Source organism: Canis lupus, unplaced genomic scaffold (genome assembly GCF_011100685.1).
Source record: "Canis lupus familiaris isolate Mischka breed German Shepherd unplaced genomic scaffold, alternate assembly UU_Cfam_GSD_1.0 chrUn_S1601H1791, whole genome shotgun sequence".
In the NCBI taxonomy this organism is placed as follows: domain Eukaryota; kingdom Metazoa; phylum Chordata; class Mammalia; order Carnivora; family Canidae; genus Canis; species Canis lupus.
In genome coordinates, this window is record NW_023330441.1 from 96,802 (window position 1) to 108,177 (window position 11,376).

At 38.9% G+C, this 11,376-nt stretch overlaps 2 long non-coding RNA genes across 3 annotated transcripts in view; one reads left to right on the forward strand and one right to left on the reverse strand.

Moving 5' to 3' along the window:
* Positions 1 to 8,933, forward strand: part of LOC119878426 — a 61,152-nt gene extending 52,219 nt beyond the window's left edge. For both annotated transcript variants that reach the window (XR_005386863.1, XR_005386862.1), the window contains exons 5-6: positions 2,445 to 2,503; positions 7,063 to 8,933. This is a non-coding gene — a long non-coding RNA (uncharacterized LOC119878426). The remainder of the gene's footprint in view (positions 1 to 2,444; positions 2,504 to 7,062) is intronic.
* On the reverse strand, positions 1,888 to 8,930 carry LOC119878425. Its single transcript, XR_005386861.1, has 5 exons — positions 8,911 to 8,930; positions 7,821 to 8,014; positions 5,366 to 5,425; positions 4,720 to 4,772; positions 1,888 to 2,072 (listed from the first exon to the last, which is right to left on the reverse strand). It is a non-coding gene; the product is annotated as an uncharacterized LOC119878425 (long non-coding RNA).
* Positions 8,934 to 11,376: the final 2,443 nt, after the last annotated feature.

Below are 11,376 nucleotides of genomic sequence, written 5' to 3' on the forward strand. Positions count from 1 at the left end.
TGGAGAGTCGATTTCAGTATCAGCTGATAATATAGACAAGTCCTGCTACTGAAACCACGAAATAAAGCAGCATCAGCAGGATGAGGCCTGACCTTTATGGCAAGCTGATTTACAGTTCGTCCTTATGTCTGAGTTGGAGTATCTCATATCCAACATGCATTCTTTCTAGAAACTCCTGGTTCTCAAAACAAAGAGAGGACTGCCATGGTAAGGGAAGCACTTGAGTTGGCATCTGATATTCTGCTTTTCTTCACTTAAAGTCTATGTAGCCTTTGGCAATTCCTGAGTCTGAGTTTCAATTAACTCTTGATGTTACCTGAAGAGTTTTGCGCTGGTTTGATGGGGCAAATACACATGTAAGTGTGCAGATAGCTGGTAACCTAGTGTCACTTGAAAATGATGTATTTCCAGTATCACAATACATATTACAGCTTAGGGAAGCTGTTGCCTTGGCCCAAATAATTAAATTGTGCCCTGAGTTCTCCCTTTGATACTCTGGCCCACAGTGCCTTTGTTAAGGTATGTGGTCAACTTAATTGTGCTAGATTATAATACCAACTCCAGTTCTGAGCAGGTCCTGTATTCACACCCTTTACCTGTGTAACTTTGCAATTCTTCTAAAGGGGCTAAGTAAAAAGGACTCTAACAAATTGTGTTATTTTTTAAAGATTTTATTCATGACACACACACACACACAGAGGCAGGCTCCATGCAAGGAGCCCAATGTGGGACTTTAACCTGGGAATCTGAGATCACACCCTGAGCCAAAGGCAAATGCTCAACTGCTGAGCCACCCAGGCGTCCCTGTCCACTTCTTTTAGTAAGAGTCCTGAATGTTAACTAGCAGATGATCTTCCATTTAAAGACTATTTGCCAGCCTCCCTTGCAGTTTGGTTTGTCCCTGTGATTAAGTTCTGACCAGTGGCTCACCCACTCCTCTGTGGGTGCTGTGGGGTGGGAGCTGCATCAGATGGGGGTTATGTCCAGAAGTGGCAGATGGGGGCTGAGAGCGAAGTGAATGGTGGTCCTCCAGAGAGCTGGGAGCCTCAGCAGAGCACTGGAACAGAGCACAACCCTGAGGAAGACTGCCAGTTACACAGCACAGAAGGCACAAATACTTCACCTTCTCTTTCCAAAGGGAATGACTGTTGAAAATGAGGTAGGCTGGCAATGAGATTATGCATATGTGTGTAAGATATAGGAATGTTAAGCCAGCTATTAACAGAACTAGAAATAATTTATGGCTTCAGAGACATGATCCAGAAATGGAATAAACCAAATTTTGGAAAGTGGATTTCATATATATATATAATGGATTTTAAAATGGATCCATTTCTATATATAGAAATATTAAATATATATAATATAGTATAAATATTTATAGTAAAATTAATAAAAATATATAAATAAGTATATATATATAATTATATATATAATTATATATATATAAATTTTTTCACAGCAAGAAGGCTTTAAAGTTTTCAGGACTTTGTAAAGTTGGGGCACATAATAGCCCCTGTTTCCTGTTTATCTGATATTTATAACAGAGATCCAATTTAGCAGTTCTGGACACCTCCTTCTGATGAAAACAAGATAAACAGGAGTTGGGACACCTGGGTGGCTCAGTGGTTGAGTGTCTGCCTTTGACTCAGGGTGTGATCCCAGGGTCCAGGATTGACTCCCACATCGGGCCCCTCAGAGAGCCTGCTTCTCTCTATGCCTATGTCTCTGCCTCTCTCTGTCTCTCATGAATAAATAAATAAAATCTTGGAAAAAAAAGATAAACAGGAGTTTGAGAGTTTAAGATGTGAGAGATGATTGTGTCGTATCAAATACAGTATATCCATCAAGTAAAATAGATGCATGTTCAATAATTGGTAAGATTCCTAGAAGTCTGCATATTGAACTTTATTTGTCAGTTTTAACAAAGTGATCCCAGTGATCCTGACATAAGAGAAGGTTGTTTCAAAAGTAAAGATGTACATGAGCCATCCTCTGCCATGTGCCAAGCGTGTTAGTCCAAGGCTTTGACCTCCTCTTGGTCTTCCTTATCTGACTTTAATATCACTTTCCTGTTGGCAGTAACATGAATCAGTTTTACTACACGGAACTTGGTAGTTGTGAACACAATATAGCATGGAAACAACTTTGGAAAGTCTCCCCAGCAAAGATTTACTGTCTTGGATTCTGACTATGCATTATATTTTGCCACCAAGTATGAACTTACAGGTGGGAGGAATGGCCATTATGATGGGAAGTGTGTTTTGAGGGTTTGGGACCCTAAATATATTTTGCTCACACTTCTGATTATCACTGATAATTGATTTCTTTGGATACCCATTGTTCCTTCTAGTTACACTGCCTTTAAAATGCAAGTATTCCTGTGGTGGGCACTAAACATATTGATACTAAAACCTTACTATGAACATACTTTCTATTTCTAGTTCTGACTAAAGGAGACCTGGATTATCCTAAGAAGATCTGTTAGAGGAGGATGGTAAAGGTATATCTCTGTGTATAGGGGGTGTTGGGTGAACAAAGGATGGAGGGAGGAAAAAGAGGGAAAATTGAATTATTTTATAATTGTGTCTAAAATATTTCAAAAATTTAAAAATGTTTATAATGTACAGTATAAAAGCATCACCTTCTAAATTAGCTAATACTGAATTACATGATATTTTTGAATGAAAATTTTTTGTTACCAATATTTTTTGAATTCCTGCATGTAGTCAGTGTGTTAGGCACTTTGGGTGACCCAATTTCTCATTGAGCTTGCAAAATAGTTGAGAGACAAGTAAAAAATATATGAGGGGTGCCTCAGTGGCTCAGTTGGCTAAGTGTCTCATCTTGATTTTGGCTCAGGTTGTGATCTCAGGGTGGTGAGGCTCTGTGCTAAACATGGAGCCTCCTTAATATTCTCTCTCCTTCTCTCTCGCTCTCTCTCTCTCTGCCGGCCCCCCACTCTCTCTTTCTCAAAAAAATATAATGTAAGAGTTAATGAGTAGGTAATTATAGAATATGGCTGCAAAGTCCGGTGTCATTATTTGTTGAAGAAATGGTACAGATGGTATAAGAAGCTCAAGGGAGAAAGATGTCCCAGTGAAATGGAATGAAATCTAAGGCTTCCTGGCAAAGGAGGGAAAATGGGCAAGTTAATATACAAAAGGAATTACAAAAGACAAGCATGTAAAGAATTATCCGTCAAGCTGTGAAATAATGTTTTACTCTTAGGTGAATCAACAGGGGTGGTAGCAGGAATGTTCTGAGCATTCCTGTAAAAATATGCCCAGAAACCTAAGGTGCCCAGACTTATCGCTGATGCTATGTAAGTTCCAATCTTGACCCATTATTTGAATCAGATAAGTGCATCTTTCCATTGACTAGTTTTGCTCTACCCTTAGAAGCTTATTCAAATCATCTGGCTGAAAAGCAAGAAATTAAACTGCTGAGAATTACATAGACAACACAGCCAGGTGATTAAATGATCTTTTCACTTCCTCCAAAACTTATTTTTTATTTTTTAAAAAGATTTTATTTATTTATTCGACAGATTGAGAAAGAGAGAGACAGCACAAGCAGCAGGAGTGGCAGGCAGAGGGAGAGGGAGAAGAAAACTCCCCTCAGAGCAAGGAGCCTGACGTGGGCTCCTGGGACCCTGGGATCATGGGATCATGACCTGAGCTAAATAAAAGGAAGGAAGCTTAACTGACTGAGCCACATAGGTGCCCTTTACAAAACTTTTTAAAATTTGTGTGGACACATTTGTTTTTTAAGAGTATTACTTTGATAACATTAACTGGAGTCAGCCTCAATACCCAGTGAGATAGGAATAAAAATTCTATTACTCTCTGTTTTTCCCTGAATACAGCATGCACATATTTATTTGTCAAATTAAGGTTGTTAGCTACATTGGTTTTCAGTCATAATACAAAAATGGAGAGATTAAAAAAATAAAAATGGAGAGATTTTTATTAGGGCTTCTTTAATGATGAAGTTGTGATAGCGGGTTTCCTTTAAACTCTTCTGGACCAAGTGCCTCCTCCAGCTCCAGTGCTATTCCAGGGATAAGGCAATTAACCCCTCACTGTGATGCTAAAGTTCTTGCTACATGAACCTAGATTTAGTGACCTTAGGGATGCCTTTAGTGGTATTGGAGCTGGTAATCTAAAAGGCCTGCTAAATTGCAACAGGTGAGGGACTGAGTGTGGGGAGAGTGGAGGCTGAGAGACCACGCTGGCAGGTGAATGTGTAGCCCAGAATGGGAAAGAAGGGGAAGGGAATGTGTACAAAGATTCAGGCTTGGAGCACCTGGGTGGCTCAGAGGTTGAGCGTCTGCCTTTGGCTCAGGTCGTGATCCTGAGGTCCTGGGGTAGAGTCCTGCATCAGCCTCTTAGAAGGGAGTCTGCTTCTCCCTCTGCCTATGTCTCTGCCTTTCTCTCTGTGTCTCTCATGAATAAATAAATAAAATCTTAAAAAAATATTTAGGCTTCATCTGCTGTCCTGTTTGACCATTTTATGCTGGCCTATTGCACAGTTATGCAAGTGGGCACAAAAGCTTTAATGTGGATGAGGAGTTTTATTCAAGGCAAGAAATCTGTAAATACAGTGGGTGGGTTTTTAGAAGATTTGAGGGGAGGGGGCAAAGGAAATAGGAGAAAAAGTGCTTCTCTATGGGGGGATCTTGAAAGGTAAGAATATTTTTGACAAAAATAAACTTACTTTGCTTTGTGTACTTTGGCTTTTGGCTTATAAGGAAGGGAAACCAGTTCTTTCTAAAAACAAAATAAAACAAAACTCAAAAGAGGAAAATTTTTACTTGCATGGACTGACATTTCTTACTTAAAAAAAAAACTGAGGTATAATTATCACAGTGTTTACACAGACTATCTTCTTAAATCTGGAAACCCTGGGATTAGAAATATTCCAGATTAAGATTTTTGGGGTTCATTCAGGGGAGCAGGTGTTTGTACACCTGTATGTTTATAGGGTGCTATTCTTGTTTTACTATTTTATTATGTTTCTCTTCATTCAGCATTTGTTTTTGTATGGTGTAAACAAGATCAATCATTGTAAAACAAAGATTAGCACTGCAGTGGCCCATGTGAGTATCTGACAGTTTTTATCAAACAGGACACCAAACCTGCTGGCATCACCTCGTTTCTATCCTAGCAGAGCTGCATACTCTGGAGATTTGATTTCTTAGGGATGACCAAAGTGCCTGATGTCTACCCCCACACCAGTGGATAGATGGCTCTGGACCATGAGTATTTAGATTTATGGGGACAATCCATAAAACCTCTGAGGATTTGCCATAGTTCCCTCCCTCCTCAATGATAGATTTATTTGGATGCCTCCTCAGTCTTACCAAGATCCTTTCTTCTCTTTGTTTTCTTAAGAGTTGTAGAATCTCATCTCTCCTTTTAGCCTGTTTAAAGGGGAAAAAAAGTGGGTGAGTTTCTTGACTCAGTAATAAAGATTTTGTCTGTAAAGAGTAGATTTTTTTTTTTTTTTGCATTTCCTTCTGGTATTCTTTGGTAGAATTTAAAAATATTTGTTTTCCATGATAGATTCATACTTTTCCAGTGTATTCCAGAGAATCCTGGTTTACAAAATAATGTGGTTTTGATACTCAGTGGAAGGGTGTTTTCTTGTGCCCATCCAAAATCTAATAAAAACTTTTATTAAGACTTTATTACTACATGAACCATGCTAAGAACTTAATGTACATTATGCCATTATTTTCTTTTAATAACTCAGAAGTTATTATACCACTATTACCCCACTTTACAAAGGAGGTAACTAGGTTAAGTAACTTACCCAAGCCATGAAATGACAGAACTGGCGTTGATCCCAGCTCTGTTTGACAACAAAGCCCCAGCTATTGTCCACCCCACTAAATTGCCATTAAATGGTAAGATCAGCAAACTCAAACAGCGTGCCACAACCCAAACCCGTGACGGGACGACTCTGAATAGCTTACGCATGTACTCTCATTCTCTCATCTCTCTTGCCTTCGATATTGAGACATGGACACTCTCAGTTAAGTTTTCCTAAGTGTAAAAAACTAATTTACTGCAGGCATGAAGATTGATAAATCTGTATCTCAAGATATAGACTATAAAAAAAGAGACAAAAATAGGTCCAAAAATTCTTTCATAAAATCTGGTTATTTTCAGTTTTGGAAAGCCAGGCAGAAAATCACATCTGGGGACGCCTGGGTGGCTCAGCAGTTGAGCGTCTGCCGTCTGCCCAGGGTGTGATCCCGGAGTCCTGGGATCGAGTCCCGCATCAGGCTCCCTGCATGGAGCCTGCTTCTGTCTCTGCCTGTGTCTCTGCCTCTCTCTCTCTGTGTCTCTCATGAATAAATAAATAAAACCTTAAAAAAAAAGGAAAATTGCATCTGCAGTATTTGAGGACAAAAGAAAAACCTGAGAATCAGACAAATAAAATATGTACCTTCAAGTGGCCAAATAAAATGAAAGGAGCTCTGTTTAGACTCAGGCTAGAAGAAAGAGATAACTGAGCATAGATACAGATTTGTTGTAGCCAGGTAAAAATTCGAAGTCATCCGTCCATTCAAGTTTACTAAGTACTACGCTATTTTCCTGGGGCTGCCCTAACAAAGTACCATAAACTGGCTGACTTAAGACAACAGGTATGTATTGTCTCACAGTTCTGGATGCTTGAAGTCCAAAATCAAGGTGTTGGCAGGGCCATGGTCCCCACTGAGATGTGTAGATGTGTAGGGGAGCCCTCCTTTGCCTCTGGTGGTTGCTGGCAATCTGTGGCATCCCTTGCTGGCAGCTGTGTAACTCCAAACTCTGCCTGCATAGGCACATTCCTTTCTCTCTGTGTGTCTCTGTCTTTTCGTGGCTGTCTTAGAAGGACACCCCACCCTCCTCCAGCAATAACTTACCTTAACTAGTTCCATCTATAGCGACTCTATTTCCAAATAAGGAGACATTCTGAGGTCTTGGGGATGAGGACTTTAAGGTATTGTTTTAAAGGGGAGACACATTCCAAACCATAAGGAGTACTTCTGATGTAACATTTCTGTGCTAGGGGCTGTACAACACAATTCCTGCCTGCAAGGTCATTACAGAGAATGGTTTCAAATGTGCTACAATGCAGATGGTATAGGATGTAATCCAAGACCTGAAGAGAGACCCTTAATTCAGACCAGGGTGAGTATGTATCTACGGGGAGAAAGATGTCCCAGAGAAGACAAGCTTGTTCCTACAAATGGTAATCACCAGAGGAGCAATAGAGACAGGATGGTGATACAAGACTTTGAGGCAGCAGAAAGAGCGCGTACAGAGCCTTGGAGGCAGCTGCATCGCTAAGTGGTTTCTCAGGAGGAGTCCTCCGCCCGGATGCCTGCAGGAGAAGCTACTGATCTTGGGTGTGCTCCACAGAGACACTTGAGAGGGAGAGCCCATACAGGGCAGGAGCAATCAGCAGCTGGGGCAGGTGCACCTATGCCTTGGCTTTGTATCATTTTGTTCATGTCCTATGAATCTTGCCTTTTATAAGTCTATGACGTTTTTATTTTGGGACAGGATTTCTACCTTTTACTTGAATTTTAGGTCTTGTATACCACTGCTATTGAAAGAGAAATAATCCAGGGTACTTGTAAATACCAAGCTAAATTTCATACTTGTTTACTTGCCAGGGACTGAATAAAATAATGTCTGTGGATAAGGACTTCGGATGTTTTCAACATAGGGATTCAGAGTTGGTGTCCTTTCTAGCTTTTCCATTACACATGTACTTAGTGGGAATTAACTGCTCCCATACTGTGATTCCATAGCACTTTATACCTTTTAGGTATTGCTCTTACTTTCCTTGTTTTATCTCATAATTGCTACCATGACTCTTTCAGAGTCTATTCATCATTTTATCCTTCCTTAGGGCTTAGCAGAGCCTTGCAGATGATAGTCAATGAATTTTTGTTGAACTGATTGTGGCATAATGTCTGAATGATATCATTGCACTAATACACACAATTATTAGCCTAAAAAATAAAAAAAAAGAAAAAAGAAAAATGTTTTAGGTAGTGAAATTAAACAATGGATATATCTTAAAACCCTAAAAAAATCCTAAAAAAACCCCCAAAACTATGTGATTATTTTGTGTGTAAAGCACACCTAAGCCTGGGTAGCCACAGGCAAATTATATTGTTGTAACACTTCTAATATACAAATAGACACATATTTAGTTACAAGATCTAAAATACTATTAAAATTAAAAATTCATTTGTCTTGAAGAGAGAGATGCATCTATTCTATGATTGGTGCAGACCAAACGCTTATTCACGGTAGGAGAGTCAGAACAGTCACTGACTCTGGAGTTTAGCCAGCACTGAGGCACCAGCATCATGGTGTAGAGTGAGTTCTCCTGGCATGTGTAACCTGACCAAGGGCTCCAATTATAGACTTTTTTTTAATTTTAGAGTGGGGTAAAGAGCAGATGGCTGGGGAACCTCTAGAACCTGACTCAGTCTGTGGCTCCTAGCATCATCCCCGACCCCTGCTCACCTTGTCCTCTGGCCCTTTTTTTCTTGGTAAAAAATAAACAGATTTTATGTTAAAAAAATGCATTTTTTTCTTTTGACTTTAGGTCCTTTTTTATTATAATGGCTTTTAGTACCAAACCAGTTTTATAATGCACCAGAAACAAAGCTTTCAAATATGATTTGATTTCTGCTTCCTGGACATGTTTCCTGGGAATGAATAAGAAAACTTCTGTAGGCAGTTTTGTTCTGTCACCAGAACAAAAACACTGCCAACTATTCTAATAAATCTCTGCTTTGATAACTAAATAAATTCAGTGATAAGAAAAAATCCTTACAATTTACCTTGTTAGTAGGGATAAATGATTTACTTGTTAATTTTATAACAACAGGGATACCTGGGTGGCTCAGCAGTTGAATGTCTGCCTTCAACTTAGGGCATGATCCTGGGGTCCTGGAATTGAGTCCCATTATCAGGCTCCCTGCATGGAGCCTCTGCCTGTGTCTCTGCCTCTCTTTCTCTGTGTCTCTCATGAATAAATAAATAAATAAAATCTTTAAAAAATTTTTATAACAACAAAAGAATAACCATTTCTAATCACAGTGTTTTGATTATGGCCATTAATGGAATATTATATTTACAAGGGGTTTTAGTAATAAAATTTATTAATTCTTAAAATAATAATATAGGGAGATCAGAATTTTAATATTTTAACATAATATTTTCTTATATATTTATACATTTAATTTATATTATTTAGGGCAGCCCAGGTGGCTCAGTGGTTTAGTGCCACCTTCAGCCCAGGGCATGATCCTGGAGACCGGGGATTGAGTCCTACGTTGGGCTCCCTGCATGGAGCCTGCTTCTCCCTCTGCCTGTGTCTCTGCTTCTCTCTCTCTCTCTCTCTCACTGTGTCTCGCATGAATAAATAAAATCTTTTAAAAAATTTATATTATTTATATACTATTCTTGAAAAAAATCAATTATGGAATAAAAATTGATTCCAGGAAATTAGGCTATGATAATATAAAAATTTAATATCGCGTAGATGGTTAATGAATTTTAGTGTCACATCAAGGATTCTTAGTTCTTTTTGTTTTTTTAGGGCCAAATGACTTGGGTGGCCACACAGATTATGGAGCCAAACATTTGGGTTTGAATCTCAATTCTGCTGTACGATTAATGGCAAATTAATACCTTCACTATCCCTCCTGGTTTCTCCTTTCTTCCCTCCAACTGTAATCACTAATCCACAGGTTAGAGGTTTATGATCCAAGTAAATCCAAGAACTACTTTCTGAGCCTTGGATATCTCATTTCTAAGGAAAGTTGTTGTGAAAATTAAAGATCATGCAAACACTTCTTAACATTCTGCATGGTATTTGGTAGATATTTAATAAATGGTAGCTATTATTATTATTAGAGAAAACTTTCCTTCTAATGTTTTCAAAATGTGGAAGAGTAGGAAAAAGAGGAGAAGGATAGATTGCGTACCCTCTGTGCACAGCTGTGGAGGGTACTGATGCCTCCACTTCTGGCCTATGGACGAGCTGGTGGATAGAGTTGGGTGGAAGAAAGGGTGAAATGAGGAGGGATACCCAAGAGATTATTTGCCCTTGAGTATGTAGTGCAAATTCCTCTGCCCACAAATTCTCCAGTGTATTATAAGCTTTCTCCTTAGTTAATCTTCAGTTATATAAAAGAAACTCTTAATAAACACTAGACTTTAAAAGAAAGGTCCTTTCTTCTCAAGACCTGGTTCTCATGTGAAAAATACATTTCTTCTTTGGATTATGACTGAAATTTGTTGAGTGAAACATTCATCAGAAATAGCATATGTGGGGGCACCTGGGTGGCTCAGCCATTGAGCCTCTGCCTTTGGCTTAGGTAATGATCCCAGGGTCCTGGGATCAAGTTCTGCATCGGGCTTCCTGCAGGGAGCCTGTCTCTCCCTCTGCCTGTGTCTCTGCCTCTGTACTCCATATCCTATGTTCTTCTGCTAGATCCCTTTGAACACATCCTAGAGATTTTGGAATAAACACACACTCGTGCATGTGCACATGCATGCGTGCACACACACACACAGAGTGATAAATGGTTACTTCATTCAGTCTTCATTTTGAAAATGAAGAATAATTAGGATTAACCATGGTGACTAAGACAAGAATAGTGTCTACTCTCAGAAAAATTTATATTCTAAGTAGAAAATGAGTGCTATGGTAATAGAGAGTAGGGTTCTAATCTAGCTTGAGGTCAGCTTTGATCAAAGTTTATTTAATGGTATCATGTAGCACTTTGCAAAAAGTATATTAAAGGATAAAGAATAGTTGAATCACAGTAGTACCTTTTATTTTTTTAGGTAGGCTCCATGCCCAGCCTGGAGCCCAACACAGGGCTTGAACTCAAGACTCTAAAATCAAGATGTAAGCAGAGACCAAGAGTTGGACACTTAACTGACTGAGCCATGCAGGCATCCCAATAGTAGTACTTTTAAACTGATGAGCTTTCTAAGATCTTATTTAATATAAATATTTATGATAGGATTTTTTGATTAAAAGTTAACTATTCAATGGGAATTACATTCCAAATTTAGAATATCATTTAGACAGAGCCAAGGCTCTGTGGTTTAACAGAGGTTAAGAACATTATCTGACTTTTTTCCTTGAGGCTCCTAAATTTAAGTTTTAATTCTAGACCCATGATTAGGAGTCCAATATGAGCAGTAGGGAATTTCAGCTCTTACTCTACAAATGTCATCCTCAGTAGGTTCTCTTTCTCTTCCACGTTACAAGTGCTAACTTGAGGAAAGTAAGAATTCTCATTGACTTTAGGTAAAACAATGCATTGGCAGTAAAAAGTCTCAC